A 12773-nucleotide genomic window follows, 5' to 3' on the forward strand; every position below is an offset into this window, starting at 1 on the left:
TCTCTCTCCCCCATCCCCTACTCAATCTCTCTCCCATCATGTACTCTCTTTGCCACCCCTACTCTCTCTTTCTCACTTCCTCTCTCTCCCATCCCCTACTCTCAATTTCTCTCCCATCCTATTCTCTCTCTCACACACTTCCTCTCTCTCCCATCCCATACTCTCTCTGCCATCCCTACTCTCTCTCAATTCCTCTCTCTCCCATCCCCTACTCTCTCTCTCTAACAGATACACACACACCCATCACTCACTCTATCTTTTTCACTCTTGCTCTGCCTCTCTTCTTCCCTCTCTATGTACTATTTGGGTCTCAATAGTCTATGTGCACTAAAGTGAACCTGCACTATTTAGACCCAAATTTAAAATTAAATAGTGCATGCACAATATAGTGCACATGTGCTATAGGCTATAGGCATTATTCAAACCTTTGCATTCTACCAAGCCTAAGGCTTGGTTTTTCCTTGGGGATTTAACCCAAAGGTTTGGAGTTTATAAATTGGTCTCAGACCTATTTTGCTACAAACATATAAAAAATGATTGATTTTTCTTGTGTGCTCTCCATCAAGATTCCTCGTGGTTGATCATTGATAAGATCAAGTTACATGACATTGTAGGTCTCTGTGTTAGCTATATAACCATATAATTTATTTTGTATTTGAACTATTTCAAGCCTTTCATCTATAATTTCTTTTGAATGTGTATCCATTTTTTTCAGAAACCAACATGTACTAATTGGGTTATAGATTTTAGCCCATTCATCAAATTTTGCAATAATTTAGTTTTTAAGAAACTAGACTCCATTCTACACACCTTCAAAAAAATATGTTTTGATTTTAGATTAGTTTTCAATCATTTCTAGGGGGAACACATAGATATTTCACATTTTTTGGGATGTGTCTAGTTAAAAAATTCATTAAAAAATACACATTATAGAAATACCCAAAAAATTGGGGATAAACTACATAGTGTTAAGTAACTTTTGATAGGAGTGATTAAAGAATTTCAAAAAACAATTAAAATTTGAGGAGGGCCACACTGTGCACTATGTTATGTTTTTTTCGAATAAATAGTACCACTTTCAATGGCCCCCTTTTTTGAGGACCTAAAACTAAACCATTTTGAAAAAAAAAAAATTAGAAACTAGATTCAAAGGATTACTAATTTTGTTTTTGTCATATCTTAAAATTTTTAGTGTAAATATCTGCAAATTCTTGTTGAAGTTCACAAATTGCTGATTTCAACAAAAAGGTGTCCACTTATACCCCCCTTCTGACACCAAAACATGGTGCACTTACCCTAGCAACAATTCTACATTAGTTCATCAAATTTCATAAGGCTTTTATAAAGAGTTGAGCTATGCAATTTAAATTTTGTAAACTATAGTTTCAAATTATGGCATCAAGTTCAAGGAATGCAGGGGGAATGGAAGTTTTGAATGTTTAGTTAGTGAACAATGAAGTCAAACAAAAAAAATCAAATCTATTCCTGATATTGTGTACAAGAAAGACCCTTCTAGTGCATTGTCGATAATTCAACCAAATGTGATAATGGTACAAGATGTAAGAAAATGCTATAATTGTAAAATTGGTAGCATTGGTGATATGGAGATTATGGAAGCATATGGAAGCTCTATGATAGTGGTGTCTTGAAAGAAGAGTTCAAAATCCTAGAAGGGATTGATCAAGATAATGCTTAGCCAAATTTGTTATGATTCATTATGGCTGGACAATGGACCTATCAAAATTAATAAGAGAAAAATCTATAGGGTAACTAGTTACCCAACCCTCGATCAGCCTAAGACACTAAGAAGTGATTCGAAGGAGGTGATTGAGAAAAATACTGGAGCAGTATTGAACAAGAGAAGCATGACAATTGACACAATCACTGATCCTCTAATAGACTTTGTTGAAAGGGTTATATCAAACAAGTTTTATCAATATTATAGATTAAATAATATTCCCTATATAGCTATGGATGTGGGACATAAAATTGTTAAAAAAGATCACACATATGATCTAGCAGAGCTACAATTATGACAATTGATGGAGAACCTTGGAGCAATCAGAAAGAAAAAGAGTGCACAATGTAAATTTGGTTCTATGTTGATTTGTACATTCCTTTATGTGAAAAAAAAATTCTCCTCATTTGGCATGATGTAATGGAAAAAAAATAGATCAGTGGTAGTATAGATTGGTGATATATATTGATTAGTTAGGTGAGAATTTTTAATCTTTAATGACAAGTTATTTTAAAGACTTCAACTAGTCAATGAAGAAGAGAATGAGAATACTAGTATCTCTAGTAGAGAAATAATATGATGATGTATTTTTTTCTTATGGATTCTGATTATACATTTGTACAAGCTACTACACCAAGAGTGAGATGTTTGAGGCCACTTGGTTATGAAATAAATCTAGATGAGGCCTTTGCAGCTATTATTGCATTACCAGCAGAAGAGGTAGATAAAATTGCAAAGGTATTTCAAACCTATAAAATGGTAAAGTCAAAAATTACTATAGAATTAAAGAATGCCTCTACCATGAAGAAAAAGGATAATATAGTGAAGAAGTTAAAAGCTAAGTTTGGAGAGGGTGCCAAGGAGGAATAAGAAGAAGAAGAGGATGAAGATGAAGAATAAACCCATGCACAAGTATCACTAGCTTTTACACAAGGTGTGGGAAAAGACCGAGAAGAGGAGGAGACTGAAGGTGCTAAGGGAGAAGTAATGAAGGAAGCACCTACTTTTGTCGAGCCAAAGATGAGGAAGGCTAAATCCCAACCAGTAACAAAAACTAAGAAGGTAGCTAAGCCAAGTTAGCCCAAGCCCAATGCACCTACTACAAGAGCTAGTACATGTGCAACAATAGAAAAGGCAAAGGAAAAGACCAAATAAGTAGAATAAGGAGGTAAAGATATGAAGAGACCAAGAAGGAAACATGTTGCACAAGTAGCTTTTGATGAGGAGAAATTAGAGTCAGATGACAACAGCTAATTTAAAGTGGTGAGTTACATTCCTCTTTCAGATTTAAAAAATTGATGTGAAAATCTTAAGAATACTCCATACTTATCAAGATTTACACGTGCTCATTTTTATTATTTGGGCAAGGTAGAGAAAAATAAAGTGGAAGAAGCCATATATGCTATGATGGAAAAATTCAAGACTGCCCCACTTGAGATTGCCAACTCTATGCAAAAGATTTTATATGATAGAGTTGAGAAAAAATGGCACTATTGTCTAAATTTGGAGAGACAAATTAGAGAAACCTCACTTGCACAAGTGATCCCTCAATTTACTAAGGCAAAGATTGCTAAGGTTGTGATGAAATATGTAGTTAGGTTTACACCTAAATACAAAGCCTATAGCATATTACAAAATAATATTTAGAATGTAGTCAAGAAGTGCAGACATATGTGGATGCTCACTTATGGGTTGACTATAGTCAAGGAAGGAGAACCTACACTTATTGAAGTGAAGGATGATGGAGAAGATGATCATAATGACACTGCTAAGGGAGGAGCAAAAATGAAACTAGATGACAAGGCAACAACTAAGGAAAAGTAGCATGAAGAATAGACTGTGTAAGGCACACAATTTGTAAGGCCCACACTAGTACTCGTGTCTAGATCTTGATGAAATAAAATTGGTTAGGAGATAATTGAGTTATGCTTTATACTTTTCTTTATTGCAAATCATGATTTAAGGGTTCCTATAGGAGACTAATGTGGATTTTGATATTCTCTCTAGTAACATTAGGTCTATAAAATAAGACCACATGGACATGAGATTTAAAATGTTTAAGACAAGAGCCTGACCATGAAACACTATGGACGATTTACTAGGCAGTTAGGAAGGATAAAATAACATTCAACCTACTAGGAACAACTATGAGTATAAGTTATGATGATAATCACATACATGGCTATGTTTGAAACTTGGTTCTAAATTATTATGACATAATTACTGAAACATTCTAACAGTCTAAGGAGTTAAACTTAATCAAGTTACTAGTTAACCAGTCGACACAAATCCATTTTATATTGTTTCTATGATTTACTAAAGATGATTCAGAGTTTCACTGTTATGTAAGAAAGAGTTGTGATGATACTCTGATTGAAAATAATTTATATTTAGAAAGATTACTATTGATCCACATATTCGATATTTCAATGTTTTAAATCTTTTATGGGAATGATAATGAAATGTTTTGAATATGCACTTAGATGAAAGTTAAATGGAATATGATGTTGCAATTACTTAGAATAGAAATGATTAGATGTTACTTACTTGTATACATTAATGAGTAGTACAAGATATTGGATTTATGTTGTATGTGTTTGTATGGATCCTGTATTATCTTATTGGGCTACTAATGTTTAAGTTGAGTGTAAGAAGGAAATTGGAACCATGGTGATTAATGGGGGAAACAAGGTTCAATCTTATGTGAACATGGTTAAGCCAAGGTGAATCTTTGGAAGATTCAAAACCTCGTTATATTGTGTTTATTTCGTACTGTGACTGTGTATGAGTGTTATAGTCAGAGAGCATGGTTGATTAGTGACATGTAATCGTAATGTGTGAAGTGTTTTTATGTGCATGTGTGTGTCATTTGACACTTGTTTTGTCTATGTGCAAATGACATGTCAAATAGGGTTCTTTGGCATGAAGTCACTCAACCTAAGCCTAATCCTCATTGTGAAATCAATTAAACCACCTTGGAGAGTGTTAGGAAGAATCACCTTCTTGACAGAATGCAAGTCACAAGTGATAGGAATTTTTAGAGAGCCTAAGTGATTCTTAAGTGCCAATTTTGTGAAAACAAGTCACCCACATGGTAATAGTATGGGTTTGGGGGTTAAATATGATCATAAGTAAGTCTAGGGGACCTAGGGGACCCTCAAAAAGATTCATTTCCAAGCCAATTCGAAAATCATATTGTAACCTAAATTCTTTCCTCATGACACCACTTGGTTAAGTCCTCATTGGTGGAAAAACACAAGAGTAAAAGAGGTAGGTGAGGATGAAAGTGAAGGTCTTTATAGGGAAGTTATGCCAATCTTGGGGATTCATTCACCCACTCTCTAATTTTAGAGACAACCAAGGAATGGAAAGGAGAAGTTGGAAATCCAACCAGGAAGAGGTCTTCATTCCATTGCCATAGCTTGTAAGCAGGTTAGTCCTTCATGCCATGCTTTCTTTATATCTCATAGCTGAAATGGAAAATTGTAAGAGTGCCTTTGGTAGGAGTGTTCTTGGTATTCTTGTGTTGTGATAATGTGATGTACTCTTGAAAATTTCTTGTTTTATTTCTACTTGGTTTTGTTTTCTTCTTTGTGCTTGAGCATTGTTATGGGTGTGGGACTTACACTCACCCTTGTGGGAAGGGAAGAGGAGTCCAGGGTGAATGGGCAGCAATTGGATTGCATAGATGAGGACCCTGGAGTATGGGCTCCATTTTATGCCATTGTCATATTCATATTTTGCCTTGGGAGAGAAAAAAGAAAAGGAGAAATGGTGAGGAAGGAAGTAACTAAAGTATGGGTTTGTAGGAAGCTAAAGCTGTTGGTTGTGTGTGGTGGAGGATATTGTGTTGGTAGTGTGTGTGGTGGAAGATGTTTATGAAGCCCCAAAAGGGCATGGTATTATGAAGCCCCGAAAGGGCCTTGTATTTTGTTGATTTAGCCCCGAAAGGGCATGATTTTTATGGTAGATATGATATGAAATGGTAAACCTCCTTGTGTTTCCACCTTCACCAAATGTTTATGATTCCATTTGTGAATCATTGTGCAAGCCTTGGTTGGGAATTGTAAATGTGTTGTTAAACTGTGATTTTCATGTTGGATTCCATTTATTATGATGATGTTTGAATGTATCCCCGTTGAGCCTTGTTTCCCCTAGCGCGGGGCTGGTCTCTTTGAGGCCTAGGTTGGGAGGTGAGCCTCCATGGTTCCCTAGTTGTTTCTCTTTGTGCAGGTATTCTTTGGAGAGTTTTGGAAACCTGATGTTATGGAGTCCATTTCTTGCTTAGGAGCAGATGTATTATTATTGTGTTAAGGGGAGAGAAATCCTCCTTGGTTATGTGAAAGAAATTGTATTGTAGAGTGTGGTGTTGCTTCTATTTCATATGTTCTGAAGAAGAGAAGTTGATGTAACAGTATTATATATGATCTTTCTATTGTGATCAAGTTGATAAAAATTCATGCTTGATATTGTATTGAAAGAAATTTGCAAGGATCATATTAGAGAGGGTATGCTGCTTAGATGTTGTTCCATTTATAATGAATAGGAATATGCAGGAAGGAGAATTTGAGTATCTTGAGATAACAATAGGAATGAAACTGAACTTTGCCACCTTGTTATCTTATTTCTCTATTGCATAAGGAATGATTAAAATTTTGATGTTAGTATTGAAATTGCTAATGAAGTAAGGTATGCAATTGATAGAAGGAATGGTAGATATTTTACATCTTAGTATTAAGTGATATCAAAGGAAATGAAAACATTTGATGTATTAAAAGTTAGCTCCACACTTCCTGAGTTCTATCTTTTTTTCAAAATTGAATTCACTAGCATGTTTTTCTATATGTTGATTTAAATGAAATCCTTTGTACAAATGATCTAATAGACTTATTAATTTAATTAGTAAGAACAAACTTAATAATTCCTAGTATGTTATTATAACAACTCATGAAGGATGACCTTTATTAAGGGAGAAGAAAATTAGAATAATATATATAAGTGTAAGGAACATAAAAAAATTAACTAGCTAAAGGTGCCTATTTATCTCTCTGGAATTTATATGGAAAGGTAACTAAATTCACTTCTTCTATTACAGAGTAATATTTTATTGGCTAAGAGTCTACCTAGATCCCTAAAGGAATAAGACATCCATAGCTAAAAAGAATTTGAGAATAAACAATAACTATAAAACTAAAATGTCTAATCACTACTTATGGAGAAAAAAAATATTAAAAAAAAGATATATACCTACTAATGCAACACATAAATGTTACTTGACTTTTGGGCTAGCTTTGAATTCCAAAGCGCTACCTTTTTCATCCAAAAAAATAAACAAACCTTACTTTTAAAATACAATAGATATGAGGAGTTGCAGTTGAAATAAACAAATCTTGTAGATAACATAAAGTGGGTATAAACCAAAAGGAAACGTGATATAACAAGTGCAGAGGGTATTCTGATTTTAGGCGTCATCTTTTAGTGGGAAGGAAAAAGTACTTGGAAGCTTTTATGTGTCTTGACCTTGTCATGATTGTCCTTGCTTCCTTGGGCAGCGCCATGTTTTAAGGGAAGAGATTTTATGTGGAGAGGACATCTTTGGGAAACGCACATCCTCTCTTAGTTTCCCCTCCCACCTACCATTAAGCTACCTAGGCGCCCATGTGGCAAGGTAGTAAGGAGGGAGTGGTTGGCACTTTAATTGTATTTTGTTTCAAGCAAAACAATAGCCAAAAAATTAATTGGATTCCAAAACATGCGCTTGGACAAGGAATTGACTTAAGTTACACAGCCTTGGATGATATGACATCCTATAGCTCATGATGTAAGTCTAGCCCCTAGCTTAGATATAGAATAGGAAGTGACAACAAATTAGGACTAATAAAGTGGTTTTAGTTTTTTGGAGTTTAGTTTAATATTATGTTGATTTAAATGTGGCACGTAAATTTACAAGGTAAAGTTTGTAGTAAACATTGATATATAAATGGGCTATAGTTATTTAACCAATAAAATGGTCATATTAGCATGTTATTGAATTAAAGAAATTTGATTCTAAAATAAAGGTGATTAAAGGTATGTAGGGATGTAATGGGTAGTTAGAGTTATATACTATATTATATAGATATATCTAGATGTATTATATTATAATCTTCCAATATATGTTATGTAGATTATAGTATAATATTTGGATATATTATATTATTTAATGGTTATTTAGGTCGAGTGTAGTATAGATAAGATAAAAAAGTTGGGCACTTAATTTTAAATATGAATTAACGATGTTTTGATGTCAATATAAGGAGATACGAGATTGAGCAATGCTCTGATCAAGATAATGATTGTCATAATCCAAGCTTCATAGTTTGATTTAATAACTGAAAATAATAATGTTAGCCTATTCGTGAAAAGATGCAAACTAAGAGAGTACAGGCACTTGTAAGCCATAACTATGATACTAGTAAACTCATAATAGAACATATAATAATAATGGTAACCCGAATATTGATGAAGACACACTGAGTAATAATTCATCCTCTTGTTACAATCTTCTATGCTATCACTGCCACACTCACATAAGACTCATCACATTTGCCATTAGAGTGTCCTGGTTAAGTGTAGAAGAATAAGGGCTCATAACTTCATTTTCTGAGTAGAGCCTTTTGATCTATTAATGAACCTAACAATTCCAAGTTTAAATAGGGATAGTGTATCCTTTAATCTTATCGACAACTCTAGTTAGGTTATGACCGATGCTTCATTGTAAACTCTAAACTTAAAATGCAACTCACACTTTTAATTATGCAAAGTAAAATTCTATTATAACTACCACCTGATAGGAGTATAATCCCCCTTCACAATGCACACTCAACCATTCATCTTTTCAGGGAAATGTCAATGTATTCAAAAATAAAAATAAAAAAAATTTGGTTGTGTTCTCGCGTTAAAATTTTTGGTTAAAAAATTTATGGCATGACACAATTATTGAGTGTTAGTCCTCAACATGTACCAAGGGAGACTACAAAAAAATTAACTATCAAGGATGTTTCTAATCTATCAGCTCAAAACATTAATTCCCTTATTGAGGAAGATCTTAAGAAGATATTATATTAGTCTATACTATAGGCCAAACTTTCTAATAATCTTGTTATGGTAAGTGTACATGAATTCCAAAAGTCAATGACTCATACTACAAGGGAAAAGGTGAATCCACAAGAACCACCTTTTGTAATCCCTCCAATCACTAATGTACAACCTTTGGTCCAAATAATAGAAGATACATTTGACAAGGTTGATACAATTCCTAAGGATGACATACTAGAGAAGAGCATAGTGGAAAAACAAGTTGCTACTATAGAACAACAAGAAACACATCAAATAGACTTATTTGTGCCTACAACACAAGATCAAGGTGGAAGTGAAGTCATTGTGGTAGAATAGGGTAAGCCTAAAGAGATAGAGATTACATCTAAGGTGAAGGAGAAAGTTGCCATACAAGCCCTAGTAACCTTACTAGCATCTAGTACTCCTTCTACTCAAACTCTTTAGATGACAAGCATGGATGGAACTCCATTATAGATCTAAGTGCCAATCCCAAGCTCATCAAAGGTAGAGAAAGTCATATAGCATGGAGATGTGAGCCTTGATGAAGACATCATTTTTCCAAAGTATGACTATGATACAATGACCATAGAATAGATGGGCATACTAAAATAAGTTGTAGCAAGGAAAAACCATCAATAAATGCTTAGAAGGGAGCATAGGTAGAAGCAAGCACTACAGAATATTAAAGATATCTTTTCAAATGCATTTTGTCTACCAACTCCTAATGAGACCAAGCCTCTAATGGAATAGCTAATAGACATAGTGGAGAACGTTAGTAATCATGACCTAGATACAAATGCTAAATTATTAGAATTGTTAGAAAAGAATTTTCAAAGAAAAGTGAATGAGGAACTATCAAGTGATATAGCACTAACACAAGTTACATTGGCAACTATAGTTCAGGATGTGAAGAAGGTACTTGAGAACATATTATCATTGTACACTAAATTGTGCAATCCATCACTCTTCACCCAAGAGATAAAAAGTCACATCTTCAGCTTGGAAAGCCAAATTACTTCATCAGGTGCCAAACTACCTATGAATCCAACTCAGAGTGAGAAGCATTTCAAGAAATTGCTTCAAACCCAGAGTTAGTTAGCTAAATTAATAGTTGATGAGGCTAACATAAGGGCCAAATTGACTATCATCCAAGTAACTCTAACCCCCCATATGGAAATTTTGTACAAGGAACTAGGCTATGTTGAAACCCTAATTAAGAAAGACCCAAATATTTCTACCTTAGATGGTCTAATCCACCTTACTATTGACCTAGCAATCTAAATCAAGTCATTGGATGAATCATGTGAGAACTGGGATGCAACTCTCAAGATAATATTAGATGTCCATAAATCTTTTCTAGGCAAACACACTATAAGTGTATAGCCCATTTGACATATGTGTCAAAAAGGTGGAGAATAAGATAAAGGGGGAGAAATATTTTGGGGAAAAATAAGAATTTTAGGGAGATATTAGGATATAAGTAAGAAAAGGGACAGAGAAAGTTAGATCAAGCTAAGGGAGATTATGCACAAAATAGAGCATGAAGTCAAAGAGTATCACGTGAGGCATATTTACTTAGCAGGAGTAAAAAATTTTGGTTACACAATAGACCTATCAACTTAGGGGGAGTTATTAGATTTTGAGGTATACAAGTTATTGCAAAATTTTGAAATTTTCAAGTTTTGTATATCAACCAAGTTAAGATATGTTATGCTCATGTGATTAAGGATATTATTGCATACTCAAGTTTTTTTTACACTCATGTCAAAAGGGGAGATTGTTAATCTCAAATTGGTTTTGACAAGTGAGTGTCAACACACTTAATTTATTTACTTAGTTCATATTGAAAAAGTAGTACATGTCAAGCACAACATGTATATATAAGACCATGTCAAGTCATAGTGAGTGTTGAGCCACTCATGTGTCTAGTTACTCAAGTCCCAAGAAAATAGTGTATGCTAAGTGATTTAGGTGCCAAGTAAATAGTAGATGCCAAGCAATACAAATTCTAAGTTATAGCAAAAAGATTAGTGTATGCCAAGCATTAGAGACTTTAGATGCTGAGTGAGATAGTTTTGACATATCTTTTGTAATGGCACAAACAACTATGTAAATCATTTTTTAGCTGATTTAAAGGTGAATTACGACATTTTGGAGATATAGATGAATCTCTAGTTGGATTCCCTTTGCAATTACATGTAGCCAATTAGAAAATGGGAAGGATGAATCGAAAAAATGGATGAATCTCAAATGTAGATTCATACGTAACCCTACATCACTAAAGTCATCTTAAGGAGGAAAAACCCTAAATTCTCAAGCAAGTGTATAAGGTGTTGAAGGAGTGAAGAGAGAATTTTGCATGTGCAAATAGAGCATTCATGGTGGCTTAGAAGTTATGAAGTTGAAATACATTGTAGAATCAATTAGAGCAGAATAGAGTAAAGGAAAAGGATATGGCAAAGAGATATCTGATCAAGAAGGATAAAAAAGACATTAGTTTAGAGGTGATCTATAATCAAGCAAGCAAATGCTAATCACAAGACCAAAGCTAAGACATTCTTGCAAGTGATTTAATTCAAAATCTCTTAAAAGAGTAGTCCTAATAGGCTATATGAAATCCTCTAACAAGGTTCTTACTTAGTCGTAAGTTAAAGCCCTTTAGCAAGGCATATTTCTAGCAGGGTGTTGAAATCCTCTAACAAGGTGAGACCTAATAGTCTTTGTAAGCCATTAAAATGGTAGAACTTTCATAGGGTAGATCATCTCTCATGATAAAATAGTGTAACCTTCATTGGATACACTTTATTATTGTAGTAGTGAAGATTTGTGGGTGTCATCACCATGCCAGGTTTACCTTCTCATTGGAGGGTTTCTAGGTAATCATATCTAGTGTCATATGTGTGTGATTGATTATATGTTTATATGATTAAGATGTATATGCTTTACATGTTATCTAAGTTTACTCATTGAATGTATGAGATGGATTTGTGGTGAAAGCTTTTATGGGTCCATGTTTAAACTATTAATTCACCACCCCCCCCCCCCCCCCAATCAAAATTTAACCTCTCCTATTGTAATTCCAATAGAATAGCCGAGGAATATACTTTCTTCACTTTTAGTATCTAATTTTCCATTCCTAAAATCTCTAAGAATGTAGCACTTGCTTCCAATACCTTAAAATATTTTACATTAGGTGAGTATTTATACCATATTTAAAAAGGTGTTGAATAAGTACCTTTTTTTGTTTTCACATACTTATAGGTATATATAGTTGTACTTATAACCTCTCTCTAGTATTTCAAAGCAACATTCTTCTCCATCATCAAAGTCTTAGCATAGTCCATTATAGATATGTTCCTCCTTTCAAAAATTCTATTTCATGGAGGGGTCCTAGGTGTAGATGTCTATCTTTTGATTCCTCTATCATCACAGAACATCTCAAGCTAATTTGATGTAAATTCTTCTCTTTTTTCAGATCTCATATATTTTAGGCTTTTGCCCTATTTCCTTCTTAACTCTAGCTAAGTACCACTTAAAAATTTCGAAAGAATCAAATTTTTCTTTCAAAAAAATAATTGTCATCATCCTAGAATAATCATCTACAAATAAGATAATGTACTTTCCAACCTTTTAGATTTTCACATTAATTGTTCCATAGAAGACAATATGGCCAATCTTAAGAATTTTGTTAGATGTGTAAGTCTTACTTTTAAAACTATATTTTGTCATCTTGCCTAACTAACATTGTTTTCAAATTATATTTTCACATTTCTTCAATTTAGGAAAACCTCTCACTCTTTTCATGTTATTGATACTAACCAAGTTATACAAGTTAACATGACATAACCTCTTGTTCCATAACCACACATCATAAAATTCTATAATACGATAAGTAGCATCATTCATATCAAGATAAAATAGATTACCTATAGTTTGA

At 33.7% G+C, this 12773-nt stretch overlaps 1 long non-coding RNA gene across 1 annotated transcript; it reads left to right on the top strand.

Annotated features, from left to right (window-relative positions):
* Nucleotides 1-5047: 5047 nt before the first annotated feature.
* Nucleotides 5048-6311, top strand: LOC149536688 (uncharacterized). The gene is made up of 2 exons (XR_016356657.1): nt 5048-5170; nt 5972-6311. It is a non-coding gene; the product is annotated as an uncharacterized LOC149536688 (long non-coding RNA).
* Nucleotides 6312-12773: the final 6462 nt, after the last annotated feature.

The sequence above is a fragment of the Cupressus sempervirens genome, chromosome 10 (genome assembly GCF_028749045.1).
Source record: "Cupressus sempervirens isolate cs-2001-9-10 chromosome 10, ASM2874904v1, whole genome shotgun sequence".
Classification (NCBI taxonomy): domain Eukaryota; kingdom Viridiplantae; phylum Streptophyta; class Pinopsida; order Cupressales; family Cupressaceae; genus Cupressus; species Cupressus sempervirens.